Here is an 18486-nt window from a genome sequence, read left to right as displayed (position 1 = left end):
ATTAAAAAAAAAAAACAACAAAAACCTTCACAGTAACATTTAATAGAAATAAAAACTTTTCCAGCTCTGCTTTGCCCCAGTGCTCCAGTTAAGAGATGCATGGGATCCCTAGATGCACCCAGTGTCCAGCTGGGGGCAATTCTTCCAAATGAAGTTCCAAGGTTGTTCCCAGCCAATCTGAAATATTTGTCAGGAGGAACTGGATGGATATAGCATGGACTCAAAGGAAAATGCTGGGAAAGCAAGGTAAAAGCAAACAAATTGGAGCACAAAGGCAGGAGAAAAAAAAAAACATAGGTCAAAGGGTTCCCCCTGTTTCTCATAACACCACAAGAAGAAAAGTTTTGGACTTTACCTGTAGCTCAGATGAAGTACAATACCTAGCCCAAAGGGCATTCTAAATATTTTCTACCTCTTCATATTCTTTAGGTTATACCAAAAAACTAAACATAAGCAAACTTGCATAATGATCAGATTACTGATGTTCAACCTCTGTCTCAGATGAAAAACTATAAAAACTCCATTTCAGTCTAGTAAGGCCAGAAAGTCTCTCTGTGTAGCTAGTTTCACTGATAAAGTATAGAAATAAAATGAAAACCCTTTCAAGCAAAGACTGATGTTAAGCATACCTGAGCATGATGTTGAGGATGAGCATATCAGGAAACAAAATGAAAGTACTTTTTTTTTCTTATATATCGTCACCACAGCCACCACATTTGATACCACCATCACCAATTTAAGATTACCTTTTTGATATCTGAACCTCTGCTTTTCTCATTTTACCAAGATCATTTACCTTTTCCTCAAATAAAATTATTTCAGTAAACCAAAAATGTGATAATGTGAGAAAGCAAAGAAACTGTACTACATTTTAGACTGTTTCTCTAAAGTGCTAACTTCCATTAGACATTGCAGAATGTTGTTTGAGTCAAAAATCCACAAAATACTTCTCCTGTAGTTGAAAACAATTGAAGAGATCCGTGTTACAGAAATGGCAGGAAGCATCCAACCAGTGTTAAACAATAAGAAGGACTTACTGTTCAGGCAGGCAATTTTCTCTGCATGAATATAATGTGATTACAATGGGAAGTGCTGTAGGCTAATGAGCTCCTATTCACTCTTTTTATGGCATGAAACTCAGGAAAATGTTCAGCATTTTCCCCTGCACTTTCAAGCAGATGGTACTGTGGTGAGACAGTGCCCTTCCACGATACACTGCACAATCTGCGTGCTGCAGCAGCACAAAAAGCCCAGAGGTCTCTTCTGTATGTTGATGACATTTAAAATAGACTAGCAGAAACTCCAACAAGGCAAATTGGTTTTGCTGAAGGCATTTAATTAATGGGATTTGAAATACGTATTACCAGACTCAGCAGAGATTTATAACAACCTTAGTTTTCTATTGTGAACAAAATCTTTGGGGGTTTGTTGTTGTTGTTATTATGGGAGTTGCCTTATAAAGGTCATCAGCAAAAATCAAACATGGTTGTTTGAGATAGCCCTTTAATTTAAGACAAAAATTGTGTTCAGCAAATTCTGACTGAAGAGAGAAAACAGATTCTTTTGCTAAAGAAAGTAAGCTTTCAGATGCCATTTACTTGAATTTGATATAGGAATGGAGCCTCCTTTCACATTTACTTTTCAATATATCATCCATTATATCAGCAGGTATTGAGTGTTGCAGTTAGGACTAAGTATCTTTAAATACTGGTAGCATAGCATTATCATAGCTTTCAAATTTATAAATTAAACTGGTTTTGACTGTGGGACATGAGACATTCAGATTCAAAACTATTTTGCTCAAAGCACATCTAAGCAATCTAAATATTTATGAGATATCTAGGCAAGTGTTTCGTGATACAAAACCAAGAGTCAACTCAACAAGCTAAAATGATTTTGAAGAGAATTATAATACAACAGTAACCTTCCCTCACCCCTGAACTAGTCATTGGAAAAATACTCCCTAGCTCTGACCCATTGCTATTCAAGACCATCCGCTGTGAAAAAAATCATCCATTTTCTCAAGTGATTTTGAAGTAAACATGAGGCTTAAAAAAAACTGCATTGATTACAGGAACTGACGGACAGTGCAAAGAAAGCACAGGTCTCAATGCTGTGAATGGCATTGCTGTATTGAAATCAGTAGAATCATTTAATTTTACACAGATGCACAACCTGGCACAAGGTAAGTAGGTCACCCTGTCTGTGCTGGTACTCCTCCTCCTAGACTCTTCAGATCAGGACTTAGCTGTTTTTTAAGCCTGGTCATTGTGACTTTAGACCTCAAGGATTGCAAAGCTCAGATAACCTGTGCAAAGTCCCCATACAGAAGAACATGATGCAGTCTTTTTGCCAAATGAACTCCTGAAAAAGATTTTGCTTGTTTGTTTTGCTGTGGCTGCTGTTCATTCTTGAATTAGATTTCTTTTGTGAGTCTCAGCAAAATAAAAAGTCTTCCTTGTATTTCTTCTTTGGCCACAGAACTGAAGATCAATTGTCTACCTCTAGTTCAGTGAGAAAGTCTTATTTAATATTGAAGAACTGTGTTTTCTTCTATTTCTCAAGTCAACACTCAAGCTCGCTAGAGATGCATTTATTTTCTCTGTATGGAGCTTTTATTCAGTTTTTATTACAAATGCTACGGGTGATCGTTAAACACTCTTTGAAGCTGTGTGCAGAGAAATTACACAAGAGCAGAGCAGGTGTTCAGACTGGCTCAGCAACCACAGAAAGCAAACTGACTCCTTATCTTTCAGACTTATCTTTCAAGGCTGCTGCTCTCCCAAGAGATATTGTCATAGTAGAAAAATGAAGGAAAGATTAGTACACCTTACAGATCTTGATTTTATCCCTGATTATATAGCTTGTAAAGCTAGATCCATTAGCTCTCAGAAAATTACAGATATTTGTGGTTTAATTAACAGTATTACATGCAACTTATTGCTTCGAAAATGGATATACAAATAAGACATCTGCTCCTTAGCTTGTTCACAGTTCAGACAGTGGTTTGGATGCAGACACCTTTCTCACTTCAAGAGCATAGTACTGAACGTAGTTACGTGCTTACAGAGAGTTATTGCGTAAAGCTGCTCTTCAGATATTAAAGCAAAAATCAGATAAATCTACATTCTAGGAATTAGTAAAACTTGTCCTCGACATAATACGTAGGCTAGGTAACCATGTTTTTTATCAATGAGAATGACAGATTCTAGTACCCTGCCCTCTCAAAACTCAAAGAAGGAAAATGCTAAGTATCTGCCTACACTATCAATTACATTCTCATGTGAGCCCTGCAGTTATGCCCAGGGCCCAAAGTAAAGCTAGAAAGTTTGTCAATGAGAGCATTTTTCCCTGTTCGTGCCAGTAAGTCTCTATCAGTCCAGCAGCACCAGTTTCTATCAGCAGTCTCTATCAGCACCAGTTTCACTAATTTGCAGTCTGCTCATAATCTAAAAGGAACTTGGAGTTTTAATACAAAATTTGCTTTCCAAAGTGGGTTTTTATAACTTTGAAAAGTCAACATGGAAGAGCACAATGACTACCACTTTTAGGATTAAAAGCATTTTAATCTCAAAGAGCATTCTGTCGATGCCTAGATCCACATAACACAATTGTGTGCCCACTCTTTCAGTTTGTAACTATTAAGACACGGTTTCCACTTCATTTTCCAAAAACATCCTTTACGAGTCCATGGCAATAATTCTAGCTTGTCTTAAACAGTTTGTCTCCATTCCATGATTCTTACATCATAAAGAACAGTATTTCATCCATCTCAAGCTCATAGGAACAGTGAAAATGCTGATTAGAAGATGCACTTATGCACCATCTTCTTGCTCTTCAAAATTTTAAAAAGATGGAAACATTACAAAGATGACTTCTCATTCTCAATGATATAGGTTTATTGCTATTCTTCCTGAAGAAATCTCAATAATTTACCAAAATGTACAGTATTGATTTAGAGGAAGAATCCACTGGTTGGACTAGATGATGTTTAGAGGTCCCTTCCAATCCAAACTATTCTAGGATTCTATGATTAGTCTGTCAACATCTGCAGAGCTGTAGGGTTGTCTATATCCTTCAGACTGAATTAGTTTTGGTATGTTATGGCAGTAACCATACCTGGTTGTCATGATTTCTACGCTGACTTCAGAAGAACTCCTAACTGTTTTGACTGAAGTAGGGATTGACGTAGTATTAATTCAAATAGCTGATGAGAATGCAGTCATTTATTGAGCTAGTTCAATTCTCCTGTGATTGTTTGGAGAATTGCATTAAACTAAGGAAATAAAGCACTATATTTGAAACTTTGCAGTATGTCACCCCTGAGCACAGACAAGTCTTCATCCAAGTGCCTCCAGGGGATCATTCATGTTAAAGGAATAGTTAGGCGTGAGAGATGATGTCCTCCTTCAGCATCAGGCAGGATTGTTGCTTAGATACAAAGACTACTTTAATTTGTATTCTTCAGAGGAGATACAGCATTACCTTTAGCCTTGCTCCCATGCTAATGCAGCTCTGCAATTGCCCGGCATGGCACAATCTGTCCCTTAAAAAGACAAGAGAAGGAGTTAAGAAAACCTCAGGGCTCATCTTCCTAATTATTCCTATTAATTCATCACCATAATAAAAATCTTAGTCTTAAAATCTGAGAATACAGGTATGTTGTGTGAAGAGCTTACTACATTCATAGCTATCATAATGTAAACTGAGACAACAAAATTATTCAGATGGAACTTTTGATACGTTTTTCTCTTAAAATGAATTCTTTTTTTTCTGATAAGCAACTGAGTAGGCAAAAAGCACCGCTCCTGCTCTGAGATTCCAGTATATAGCTTCTGGGGGAAAAAAAAAAAAATCCTCCCCCCCAACCAAATAAAAGTTCTAAATATCCTGGGTTTTGTTATACAGTACCAGAATGAAATTGAAATTATTTGTGCAAAAACAATAAGTACTTTAACAAAAGAGATGATAATCCACTTTGTCATGTTGTTAGTGGAGTATACTCAAAATCCATTGAATAGTAAAGGCATGCTCATGGTGTTGTTTTCCTGACTTCAGATAGGTCATGGTTTCACTCTTCTGTTTCAAAGATGCATACAAAAAATAATTATATATAGTAACATCTATTAAGACAAGTTTTCCAGAGTATATTGGAAAAATTAGTAAATATTCCATCCACTGTTATTCAGCCTCAGTCTTACATTTATTTCACAATAAACAACCATTTTATTAGTGATATGTTTGTGTGTTTTTCTTTGAACTTACAAAGTTTTACAAAACAGTATTTTTTTCTCTGTTTTTGGTTACAATTTGCAATGTAATTCCTGCCTTCTATGGAGTATCATATCATCACTTAAATAGCACAAACATTGTGTTTCACCATGAAAAATGCATGGATTAGAAATCAAATCTGGTTCTAAGATTAATATCTATATATATAACATGGAAATTATGCTTACATAAAACACACTTGTAAGAAGACCTTGTGCCATGATGCTAAAATCCCTCCTTGCTAAACAAAAAGCTGGATGAGGTCATTAGAGCATGTGTTATTAGTTCCTGCTCAATATCACAAACATGATGCCTGATTTGTACAAATGTACAGATATACATGCACTGCTCTTCTGTCAGCTTAACCATGAAACATGATTGGAGCCATCACAGGGATGTAAAACTCGTTATATGTAAGGTGAATTTTCCCCTTCAAAACAAGGTGGTTTATCATACTACCCTGTCTTGACCTCTACAAATCCCATACCATACCTGTTAATCATCTAGAATAATGGTAGCTGGCATATGCCAAGACTACGTTAGTGACTGTACTAAAAAAAAACATTATCAGTGACCACAGGACCATGCCTGTATAGTTTACTAGTAAACTAATGGCAGTACTTTCCCAGGACTGCCATTAAAAGTACAGAAAGAAGGTCTCATCAAAAGCTAAAAATCACTGCACTGTCTAGAACAGGTTTACTATGCTACACTACACATGGTTTCTTGTATGAAAGAAAATGTTGGCAAAAACCTCAGAGTTTTAAGAGAATATAAAAAAAAGGATAAAGACAATTCTGTTCACATTAATACCAAAAGTTCTGGATGAGTAATCTCACTTTTTACTCAGTCACACATTTCTGGAAAATAGCAGCTTCACTTCCATATCATTCAATATATGATCAATGACTCTGTGATGCTAAGGTTGCAAATGCCAAGAGTTCATGGATATTTTCCAGCTCTGTGTCTATCTCACCTCAGATACAAACAACAGCTGTCTTTTTTTCCTAAACCATAATAACAAATGGATGAAGAACATCTAGGTTTTGCTAAACTTAGTGTTAAGTTTACAGATACATATGGGAACAAATTTGTCAACAAAATCTGGCTATACAATAATTTTCTGGACATTCTGATTTCCTTTAGAAACATATTTTTTTGAGTCTGAAACATGGTTGTCCTAAGGTAACACCTAAATCCACTTTCTTTACCAAAAGCAGATTAAATAACAATTAATAGAAGAAGATAAATTTCAAGAAAATAAAATTCATCCTTTAAATAAGTATTTCAGGAAAAGGGGAGTTGAAACTAAATAACTTGTCAGCACTCATTGAACATACTGACAGATATAGTATAAACACCTGGAAATTATTAATATCTAAAAGTAATTTCCTTACCACAATGATAATGTCAATGTTAAGGTGAAAAGAAAGTTAAAAGAGTAGAAAATCAAGAGTTCAGAAATCAGAAAGTGTCAGAATCATGCCCTATAACTTGTATGATTATAATAATAATAGCTCCTTACTGTATTTTTTTACCCAGGATTCCAGACAATGATCTTGAGCTGATTCTGGATTATAATGGTCTGGAATAATTACCTATTGCACACAAAATATTAACATTATGTTATCATTTGTATGCATTCATGCAGTGCCTAGGAGCCACCATTATGGGCCAAAATCTCTATGATGTGTTCAATGCAAACATACAACAAAAAAAAAAAATTCCTGAGCTCACAAAATTTAATTTAAGATTTTCATTTATTTTTCATTATATAAAACTAGCAAAAAGACAGCTGTATAAAACAAGTATTTTGATATTTTTAACCCTGTCTCCCCCCTTTCCTTTTGTTACAAATACTTTTTTTTCTGTAAGATATTTAAACAACTTTGAAAAAAGTTCTTTGAACCTTTGAACAGTAATGTTCTTTCCACATAAGTTACTACATTTTAGTCATCTAAAATAATCTTTTTAGTGAAAACTTTGCTTGCTTTTAAATGCCCGTTTCCCATAATTGTTTCTGTGGCAGTAAAATCCAACAAATGTAATGTTTACTCATCAAGCCCAGCCTTTCAGCATTTTTTTTTTTTTGAAGGGCTCTTTTGACAAACTGCAATTCAATCATTTTGACATTTCTTTGAAATCTAGGAAAAATATGCCCCACAGAGACCTTCTGGGTGATTTTAAATTTATTTATATTTCTGAAAAAATTCAAAATTGCGTCTCAGATTGCGCTTATACCAATCTTAGCAATATTAACAGTAACCAAGTCCATAAACCACTACTTTACCTATTCTGGTGTCACTAATTGTTGCACTGTCACTAAGGAGTCTTTAAATTGGTGTTAATTTGATATATGCCAGAATGGCAAGAGCTGATAGAACTGAAGGAGACTAGAATCATTCTAAAAAAGGAAGTGTTGCTGGGGTATTCTCTTGAGATTCCTGACAGAACTGACTATTTCTGAGCAAACTCAAAATGGTATTTATTTCATAAACTATGATACATAGCCTCAGTGTTGCAAAACAAGTGTATGTGTTCGCTATTGTACAAGTGACATTTAATTACTTGCGTTATAGTATGTGAAGGAAGTATTGTGAGTTTTCTTATTGCAAAAACAGCTACAACGTTGTAGCATACTTATCTTAGGAGTGGCTGAAGAATATTCTGAGATTTTCTTTTTTTAAAAACAGTCATAACCAGTAGGACAAATTAGATCAAGTTGCAGGAAGTAAAATATTCAGGTCCATCTTCCCATCACCTGGGTTGTTACATCAGCAAGTGCTACCTGCAGACTTATTCTTAGAGTTATGTCATATTACATCCTGAGGAAAATAATGAAAACAAAATATATCACCCTTTCCAAAGACAAATATGGTTGTTTATGAATGAAGGGTGAATAATCTTTCTGCCCTTATGCAAGCAACATTCTTGCTGACATCCAGTTTGACTCCGTCTTCTGAATTATGTTATTCATTATTCTGCCCCAGTGATTCTCTAGAAATGGACTACGTGAAGTCCAGAACAATTTTCATTACAAAGATAAATAAGTAAATATAACCCACTCTTGCAGTCTTTGAAAGGTAAGAAATAATACAGATAAGAGTTCATTAAGGCAGTGGCTGCAACTGCAATGAAAAGAATTTATTTGTAGCATGTTACTCCTTGCATTCTATTTCTGCATAAGCGATCATATCCATTACCATTTGTAGATAGACGGTTAGCATTCAAGTTTGCAAATTCAGGAAATGACTCACAAAGAGGATATTCTCTGAGGATTGATTTGCAGACTGGGGAAAAACAGCTTGACTCTGTAATGTAGTAGACGATAAGGCTATGGAAGACAGAAGATGTGTCTGTCATCGAGAATGAAGTGCATGTTGCAAAATGCCTCTATCCTCTTCCTTTGAGAGGTAAATCATTCTGCTGCTTCTATGCATTTAAAACACAACTCACCTATCACAATAACCAAGAACTCTTAAAGGTTACAATTTGTCATCGGTGAATGCTGAACTACAAAAACAATTACTATTTTTCAGCACTCAGTGACTAAAGAACAGTATGATCATACAGATTTCTGGGAGGTAGGGGGAAGGGGAAAGGAAAAGAGGGAGAATGAGCCACTTGAGTCATCATGAAGAATTACAGGCACTCTCATAGAATTAAATGCCAAATGAGTCAGGTTCTAGAGGAAGAAACACTGCTCTGTTCCCTGTTCCGTTGCACTGAACTCATTACCGTCAGCTCTCGATTGGAGGTGCAAGATACCTGACCAATTCTGGAAACTCATTTTCTCTTACACTGTAAAACTGCTAAACTGTTTAAGCAGCCAATGTTAGCAAATTATAATTGTCATCCGAATGAAGGTCTGATATTGGTCTCTTCCTGTTTATGGCACATATGTGTTACAGGTCTTGAGAATTCTGCTAAGGCTCTGTTCTGTTTAATGAAGAGATGCTCTGTTTGATTTAGAGTTGCTCTGCTTCAAGATAGGGACTTCTGGCAAGAGGATTTCAATCAAAATAATTGCCCTGTAATCAGATCATTAATTATGTTTTTATGTAATGACATTTATAAAAAAGTCAAAAAAATGCTAATTTGCTCAAATAAAAGTGAATAATATTTCTTCATTGGCTGTGTCTTAATTAGTTTAATTACCATACTAAATCTATCCATCTCAAGCTGATATATATCCATGCAGAAGTGTTCCTGGTCTTACAAAGACAAGTTTGTTTTCAGTTCTACGAAACCCTGCTAGTGATTTATAATAAAGTATTGATGAACAGGCTTCTAAACCAATGTTGCACTTCAATTCAAGCAATAACAAAAGCTATTAGTTTTGTGTTCAGACACTTTGGCAAGTAAATAGGCAGGAAAAAAAAAAAAAGTAGAAGCACTAAAGAACAAGTATAAGCAACATCTCATCTGTAGGATGCCCCACAGCAAACAAACATTGTGTTAACAACAGGTCTTAGTCAGACAGTATCAACTGGTAAAAGCCCATCAGGAAAAAATACAGCACAAAAGATGTCCCAAATATTTGTGCTACAGCCCAACAGACTGATGCTTCAGACTTTCCCTTATATTTAATGCTCAAATAAAATTTTGCAGAACTTTTCAGCTGAAGTTATTTACTATATGACAACTTATATTAGTATTAATCTAGTTATAGTAATTTGAATATACAGGTATCTGTGTTCTCACCACCTAAGATAAGACTATTTCCAAAGTTAAATGCAAACCCATGTGATCTGAAAATATGCTGGGTTTCTGTATATTGTACTATATCATACAACCAAATCCTGCGAATCAGGTATTTCTTTTTTTTTTTCTTAATTTTTATCCCCTCCTGATAAATCCACATGCAAAAAGCATGACAAAGAAATGTCTGTTGCTTATCCTTTTTGGCAATGAATTCCAGTATTCATTAATGTAGCCATATGATCTCCATTAACTACAAAAGAGAGACATCAGGCGGGGGGCAGGGAATGGGGACAAGACTAGAAATCACATAATCCTTGAATTAATCAGTCATCTGAAAAGCAAACACCAACATGACCAGCAGCCACCAGACTTTCTGCCACCAGATTTTTTGCAGGTAAACGCTGAATGCCTCCACAACAATGAAGCACACTTACAAACTGAAAACTGCTACCAAACCATGTAACAAATGCTAAATTTGGCAATAAAACTGAACTCCCCTCCCAGTGTAGATTTTATCAACTATCCTTCTCAGGAGAAATGGTACTAATGGAAGCACAAAGCTGTAATTTTTATTTATGAAAATAATTAAGTGCCCCAAGGTGATGTCCTGACATAACTCTTATTGTTAACAGGTGAAACGCTTAAACAAATGACAGGAGTTGCATGCAGAAAATTGTATGAGTTCCCTGTTCTGTTGCACTGAACTCATTACTGTCAGCTCTTGATTGGAGATGCAAGATACCTGACCAATTCTGGAAACTCATTTTCTCTTACACTGTAAAACTGCTAAACTGTTTAAGCAGTTTTACAGTGTATTTATTGATTTTACATCAATCATCTATTTGCATTGTTTCATAAGGTGTAAATGACAACTAAATACATCAGAACTTCAAAGACCTACTACAAATTAGAAAAAAGAGAAACATTTATTTTCTTACACTCCACCTCCACTTGTCTCATCACTATATAATCCATAAAGTTAAATTAAAACCCTAGATACATCAGAGCAGTCATCATTTTCAAGCTACATATGCAGACTTTTACAAAAATTGTTAGCTTTGGTCTTGGATATATATTGAATATGATTCAATCCTGAGCAGTTTATTTGTACTGCATACTATCAGCAATGAATGAATTTTTCTTGTCTAAAAACCAATTTCTAATGCAGTAGGAATGAGATGTTAGATTGCAGGAGTGACCGAGTTCTGCTAGAGAGAGAGAGAACCTATTTGAGAGTTTATTTCTGACTTAATACTGAAATTTAATGTTTAGAGATTTTTTAAAAGCGAGGAAAACTAGCTGTATTCTATTTCATAGAAAAGAATTTTCACGGGCATAAAAGCAAACTTCTTTTTTTTTCTGATATCACAGGTTAATTTAGAGAACTTCAGAGTGTTTATTCCCCATAGAAATTGTATGTGCTCAATTTTGATATGTTATTTCAACTACATTGAGTCCCAGTTGCAGAATCAAGAATAAAACTGCTATGACCCCCTAAGAAAGCTTTAATCTTCAAGAAGAGAAATGGGACAAAATTAGAGACAAAAGGACAAATAAATTAAAAAAAAAATCCTACAAAGCATTTCATATTAAAAAATAAAAGCTTCTAATACAGGTAAAACAATATTTTTACATTTGCCAAGGTCAATAACACCTCATTCAAAAACCATAATTTGTGAAATCATGTAACAAAGTAGCCACATGGTTTTTTTAGGAAAGAATAAATTCAGACCAGGTACAGAAAAAGATATTATTGCAACCTAAAAAAAATAAAAGAAAATCTTTGACATATAATGTTAGTAAGAATGGACAAATATGGTTACAAAAGTAGTAATAAAATATAGCAGTGCATATTACTTCTCATAATACATACATAGCCATAGATTACATGAATACAATACTTAAAGGATTTATTTGTAACATGGGATGGGTTGGAGCTTTCTGATATTAAATACAGTTTAAAAGTCCTGAGGTATCACATTAGACTGAAAAGCAAAATAGGTTTGTAATATTGTACTTGAATGGTGGCTAACAAAAAATAAAATTTGTCTTTCTTCATATAATCTAAGACTTATGTAAGAATGTACATTGCTCTGGGTTTTATGTTATTTCTTTGGTGAATCAAGTTTAATTCTGTAATCCAAGAACATCCGCTGATAAAGACAGACACTAAAAAAATTTGCACTTCTAAAAACCTGCTGTTATGCTTTCTCACCATTCTGAAATGCAAATCAGGAACATTTTACAGCTTTTATAATGCCTACTAAATTTAAACAAAACCAGCAAAGGAATCTGGACTTGCAAAAACCACCTTTATTATTATTCTGCGTAATTAGCAGTTAACAATGATGCACTATATTAATCACATTTATTACACAGGTGCCTTCAGATGAGACTGAAGTCCCATTATGCAAACACAGGCTTTGCACAGGGTTTACAAGCTACGTAACACAAGGTGAAGAAAGAGACATTGCACATGACAATGTTAGAACACCAAATATCATGTTAGCTCATGTTTATTCATTTTGTGAAGCTACTTCAAATAGATAGTGAAATACTTAAGAGACACGGTACGTAAAAAGGTGGTGGGGCAGGATATACAGGAAAAGAAGAGAGAAAAATAAGACAACAGAAATATATGCAGGTAGGTGTGAAGCTGAGGTTGACGTTGAGAGCAAATTAAATATTTAAAAAAAAAAAAAAAATCAACCACATGTCAGCTTCTAAGCAAGCCTAAACAACTGCCTGGAAAAGTGCAAGCTGGTCCTATTGGAAACAGTTCTACCAACTTACCAGCAGCAACAACTAAGCCCAGGAAGGTTCCCCAAAATTGCTTAATTTAATTGCACAGTACCCTGATTGTCCACAGGTCTGTGATTTAGCAACTTACTTTCATTCTACTGGTTTCTCTCTTCAGGTTTCACCCTGGCCACATGGCAGTGAGGGAGGAAGACATCACCTTTATCATCATTTCCCTTTACATGAAGTGCTCTGCACCTTCTGGATCCCCACCTCCTGGGCACAGGATGATTGCTACAGCACCCCATTAGATCTGATCTATCTTATGCAACAGCTTCTATTCTGTTTCCTCCTACACATGCTCCTGCTGATATTTATACAATTGTGAATGAGGAATGGTGACAAACTTGTTGAATTCAACATAGCTAGCCAGTGTGGTGGGTTGACCTTGGCTGGCCGCCAGGTTGCCCACCAAGCTGCTCTATCATTGTCCCTCCTCTACAGGACAGGGGGAAAAAATAAGATGAAAGAGCTCATGGGTCAAGATAAGGACAGGGAGGTCACACCAATTACTGTCACAGGCAAAACAGTTTTGACCTGAGGAAGATTAATTTATTGCCAATTAATAATAGAGCAGGATAGTGAGAAATAAAACAAAACTAAACCCACCTTCCCCCCACCCCTCCTTTCTTCCCAGGCTCAGCTTCACTCCCAACTCTTCTACCTCCTTCCCCCAAGCAGAGTGTGGCAATGGGAAATGGAGGCTGTAGTCAGTTCATAATACTTCATCTCTGCTGCTCCTTCTTCCTCATGCTCTTCCCCTGCTCCATCATGGGGTCCCTCCCATGGGATACAGTCCTCCATGAACTTCTCCATTGTGGGTCCTTCCCATAGGCTGCAGTTTTTCATGAAAAAACATGACCCAGCATGGGTCCCTTCCATGGGAGACAGTCCTTCAGGAATGGACTGCTCCAGTGTGGGTCCCCCATGGGCCCACATGTCCTGCCGGAAAACCTGCTCCAGCATGGGCTTCTGTCTCCACAGGGTCACAGGTCCTGCCAGGAGCCTGCTCCATGCTCTGACATGCGCTCTCTACAGGGTCACAGCTTCCTTTAGGGCACACCCACCTGCTCCGGTGTGGGGTCCTCCACAGACTGCAGGGTGGATATCTGCTCCACCGTAGACCTCCACAGGCTGCAGGTGGACAATCTGCATCACCATGGTCTTCACCATGGGCTGTAGTGGAATTTCTGTTCTGGCACCTGGAACACCTCCACCCCCTCCTTCTTCTCTTGCCTGTGTGTCTGCAGGGCTGTTTCTCTCACATCTTTCTCACTCCTCTCTCTCACAACTGCTGGACAGCATTTTTCCCCCTTCTTAAATACGTTATCACAGAGGCACCACCACTGATGCTGATGGGCTCAACATTGGCCAGTGGTGGGTCCATTTTGGAGCTGACTGGAACTGACTGTTGAGTATGGGGGCAGCTCTTGGTGTCTTCTCACAGAAGCTACCCCTGCAACAACCCCCACTACCAAAACCTTGTCATGTGAACCCAATATATAACCACAATAATAACTTACTACAAAAAGGCAGGATGCAAATAAAATCACAGTGTGTAACTGCCAGCCATCTGCAGGACTACAATTCTAAGACCAACAAATCTATATTAAAAATTATGCATCTAATAATAAAAAATGAGCACTTTTCCTACTTGTATTAAACCCACAAAGGGTTTCATATAGGTCTATATGAAACATTCAGACTGATTACAGGATTAAAACAATTGTTTTGTACTTGAAGTAATATGCAGGACTCAGACAGCTATTCCAAAAAAACGTATTACTGGAAATGACATTTGATTTTAGACTTTATGAAGGAAGATATTTTAAAGTGAATTCATAAGTTATTCAATGGTCATGTGCAATTTTCATCAGCTGTCTCAGTTAAAGCATCCACTTTGAAGCTTGTCAAAACATCTCCATTCTAGATTAAAAAAAAAAAAAAATTCCCTCGTTTTAGAGCTGTCTCCTTACCAACCCCTAGAAATACAGAGCTATCTTAACATACACCTACTGAGGAAATAGGGCAGGTAGTGACACAAGTTTACAGAAGTAAGCAACAATGCTTTGAAATATCCCAGTGATTGGTGGTCTCCATCTTCCTAGAATGCTTATATATAGCAGTTGAGAGACACAGAATCTGTTTTTTGTCCTTTTTTCCCCTTCTTTTTCATGCCAAGGGACAGTTACATGGGGTTTTTACTTCAGGTTCAACTGTGATTGACATTTCACATCAGAAGGGAAATACAACATCCCAGCAGAAACTGCAGTTAAATTAGACTATAAGGTAGGATCAACAGATTACATCATACCAGCTAGGTATTATGGGCATCACACTGATTACAGCATCACCAGTTCCCCCAAAAATAATCTGTAAAAACTGCCTATATCACAGTTTCCATTTCTTCCCTCTGTAATATTATTTTTGGTCATAAGAAGTACTTGGCTGAGAAAGAAGCTGTTTTCTGCAACTCATCCTTATTATGAAATCTCTCTGAGCATTCAAGTGAGTGTATATATCTCATCTCACCCAATGAAAGTATAGGAAAGCCTTCTGCATGTATTTTCTCATAACAGTAGAAAAACAATTCAGGACCCAGTCACCATTTTTACATTTTGAGTTTATATAAATTCATTTTATACTTACTATTAAATGAAAGCATAAACATAAAACATGGAAAAGTGGGGAACACAATTCAACTGAATTCTGTTGCTGGTAGCCAGAAAATTCTGTATTTGCCTATAGCCTAAACCTGAATATCTTTAACTCATCATTTCAGTGTTAAGCCTGGTAGAAGTCTAGAGTCTGCTGAGAGCTGCTGCACTTCTTTCTGCATCCAGAGACCAGACTTCATAGCCAAGCATATTGAGCTGGAGGACAGGCAGAAGACTACTTAATCCTTGGTGGAGCCAGATCCGCACGCCTTCTCAGCAAATGCCTCACTAACACAGGAAACGCTCCAGTCACCAATAGTTGAGAAAACTGTTCTTTAAATCATGTAGATATCTGAACTTCTAATTCACACCTTTGATAATAACTTAGCGATCACAGCTTTTATTCAAGGGTAAGGGAGAGAAAGAAGTGTGGTTGGAAAACTTTCTTTAAGGGAAAAAGAAAAAAGTAGACTTAGAGTGTATCTAAAATTAGTAATTGTATGTTTCACCAAATAGAGTAAGATTTTTTTTCACTTCTTTTTATACAACATTATGATCCCTTTGATAGGCTGCCTTCAACAAATAAAATGGTGAAGGACATAAATGCCTGAGAAAGCCTTAAATAAAGCATCTCATACACTGCAGACAATTTAATCATGGTTCTGTTGCCTCCCATGAGGAAAAAGCAGGCAAATTAGCCTTTTGGAATTTTAAGATGGCGTAGCTACTGGAGATATAATATTCAAATTTCAAACCACTATTTTCATCCACAGGTTAAAAAAAATTAAAAGTGTTGAATGCACATATATTGAATTTTAATCAGTGATGAGCTAGAGATTACTTGATAGTATACAAGAGAAAATATTGTATGTAAACATAGAGTAAAAATGAAAAATTTTAGTGAAACTTTCACCAATATAATAGCCACAAATTCTGAAGAAAACACAGTCTAGTCAGTAAGAAACTATGATAGAAGCCCTACATGAAAGCAAAATATCACCCATAATACTGTATCAATCAGCACAACTCTATATCCTCTTATTTTGTTGCCCTACTTGTAATGGTGAAGTGGTTAGGTAACTCATACTTTCAAACAAAACAAAAAAAGTAAAGGACAGGTTCAATTTCAAGAATAAAAAGAAATTATAATGAACAGTTGCATGACGACGATACAAAACCCTGCAGAAAATTCTTCTTTGAAAGTAGAGTCAGCAGCAAGAGTGAGGTTACTCTCAAAAATACGTTGGCCTCAGTATCAAAGATTTATTTGAATGAAGTTCCTGGCAAATGATCCAAGAAACTAGTAACAAAAGACCTTATACTGAGATGTAAATACAGTAGCACAACATTGCAGCCTCAGAGGATTCAATGATGAACAAAACAAGACTGCAATGTTTGGCAGCAGCAAACTCAGCAAATCAGCCCAGAAAACAAATTTGCTTTGAAGTAAAAAAATAAGCTTAGAAATAAAACAGCAGAGATAGAATATAACATGCTTCATAAAATGCAGTCAATAAACACATCTATTCAGAGAATACAAGCTCATTCAACCAGAAGAGAAAGTCATGCCAGCACAATTACAGATGTATGGTAAATCTAAAATGCAACAGAAAACTAAAGGGAAAAATCAGGCCAAAATCAAATCAAATGAAAAAAAAAAATCCCCCCAATTAAGTAAATAGGATCAAAGTCTTGGAGGAAGAAAGGGAATATACAGACAATTGTCATAAACATAAAACCACTTTTGTAAAATAATGAACTGACTTAGAGTTACCTATCACCAAAATGGAAAAAATGAAATAACAGAAAGACACATACCAGTACAGATTTTTCATTTCAGAATTTTTGTGAGCTCCCTGATTTTTACATTCGAATTTTTTTAAATTCTCACATTTAAAAATATTTCATGAATTTTTACTTTTAATTAATGCCATGTGCGCTTGAAATACCCTATAAATGGGCAAATGTTGTTTAGCATTAATTTACCATTAAATTATACTGTTATTAGATTAACATCAAATTCTAGTATTTGTAATTTTTATTACTACTGCTATTTGTATTATATTAGTATCACATATGAATCATAATTCATAGCATGTAAAACAGTATTTTACTGCACTATTTACAAATGGCACTTATTCACTTTCAGTGGGTAAAGTGACCTGAGCTCTGCCTGCCTGTCTCTCCTTGATGAGCTTGATACAACAAGCTGACTGTGAGCCATCAGTGCACCCTCACAGCAAAGAAGGTGACGCCACACCTGGAGTGCTGGGTCCAGTTGTGGGCTCCACAGCACAGGAGTGACATGGACATACTGGAATGGGTCTAATGAAGGGCCAAAAAGGTGACTGAGGGCTTTGAGCATCTGTCTTATGAGGAGAGGCTGAGGGCCAGGACTGTTCAGCCGGGAGGAGGAAAGTCTCAGGGGATCTTATCAATGTGTATAAATATCTCATGGGAGGGAGTAAAGAAGAGGCAGACAGACTCTTCTCAGTAGTTCCCAGTGACAGGGCAAGAGGCAATAGACTCTGCACATGCAGAGTTATTTTCTCTTGAACATTTTGATTAAGAGCACGAAGTTATGGGATTAGCATAAGGATGAGTTTGGAAACTGGCGAGTTGTTTTAATTAGGCATGCTATACACTGAGTACTTTACCAAATAAAACATTAACAGGAGATCCCAATCTTCATTACAGTCCTTCTAGACTAGCTACTTCAAGTTTAAAGTGTCATCTAACTGCATTTACAAATCTTCTCTATGGATGGGAGCTGGGTTAAGGAAAAGTTAAATTATGTGTCTAGCCAACAATGCAGCAAGGATCTGAAGACGACACTCATTTCTGAATTGAACGCTCCTCAGGGTGTTTGGAACTTTTATTATATTTAAGTGATTCTTATAAAGAACACTGGAAATATCTTCAGCTGTATCAAAGACTCATTGTACAGTACTGAGGCATAGAATAGAATAGAATAGAATAGAATAGAATAGAATAGAATAGAATAGAATAGAATAGAATAGTTCGGTTGAAAATAGAATAGAATAGAATAGAATAG

Source organism: Pygoscelis adeliae, unplaced genomic scaffold (genome assembly GCF_000699105.1).
Source record: "Pygoscelis adeliae isolate BGI_AS28 unplaced genomic scaffold, ASM69910v1 Scaffold90, whole genome shotgun sequence".
NCBI lineage: Eukaryota > Metazoa > Chordata > Aves > Sphenisciformes > Spheniscidae > Pygoscelis > Pygoscelis adeliae.
This window is presented reverse-complemented; position numbering follows the sequence as displayed.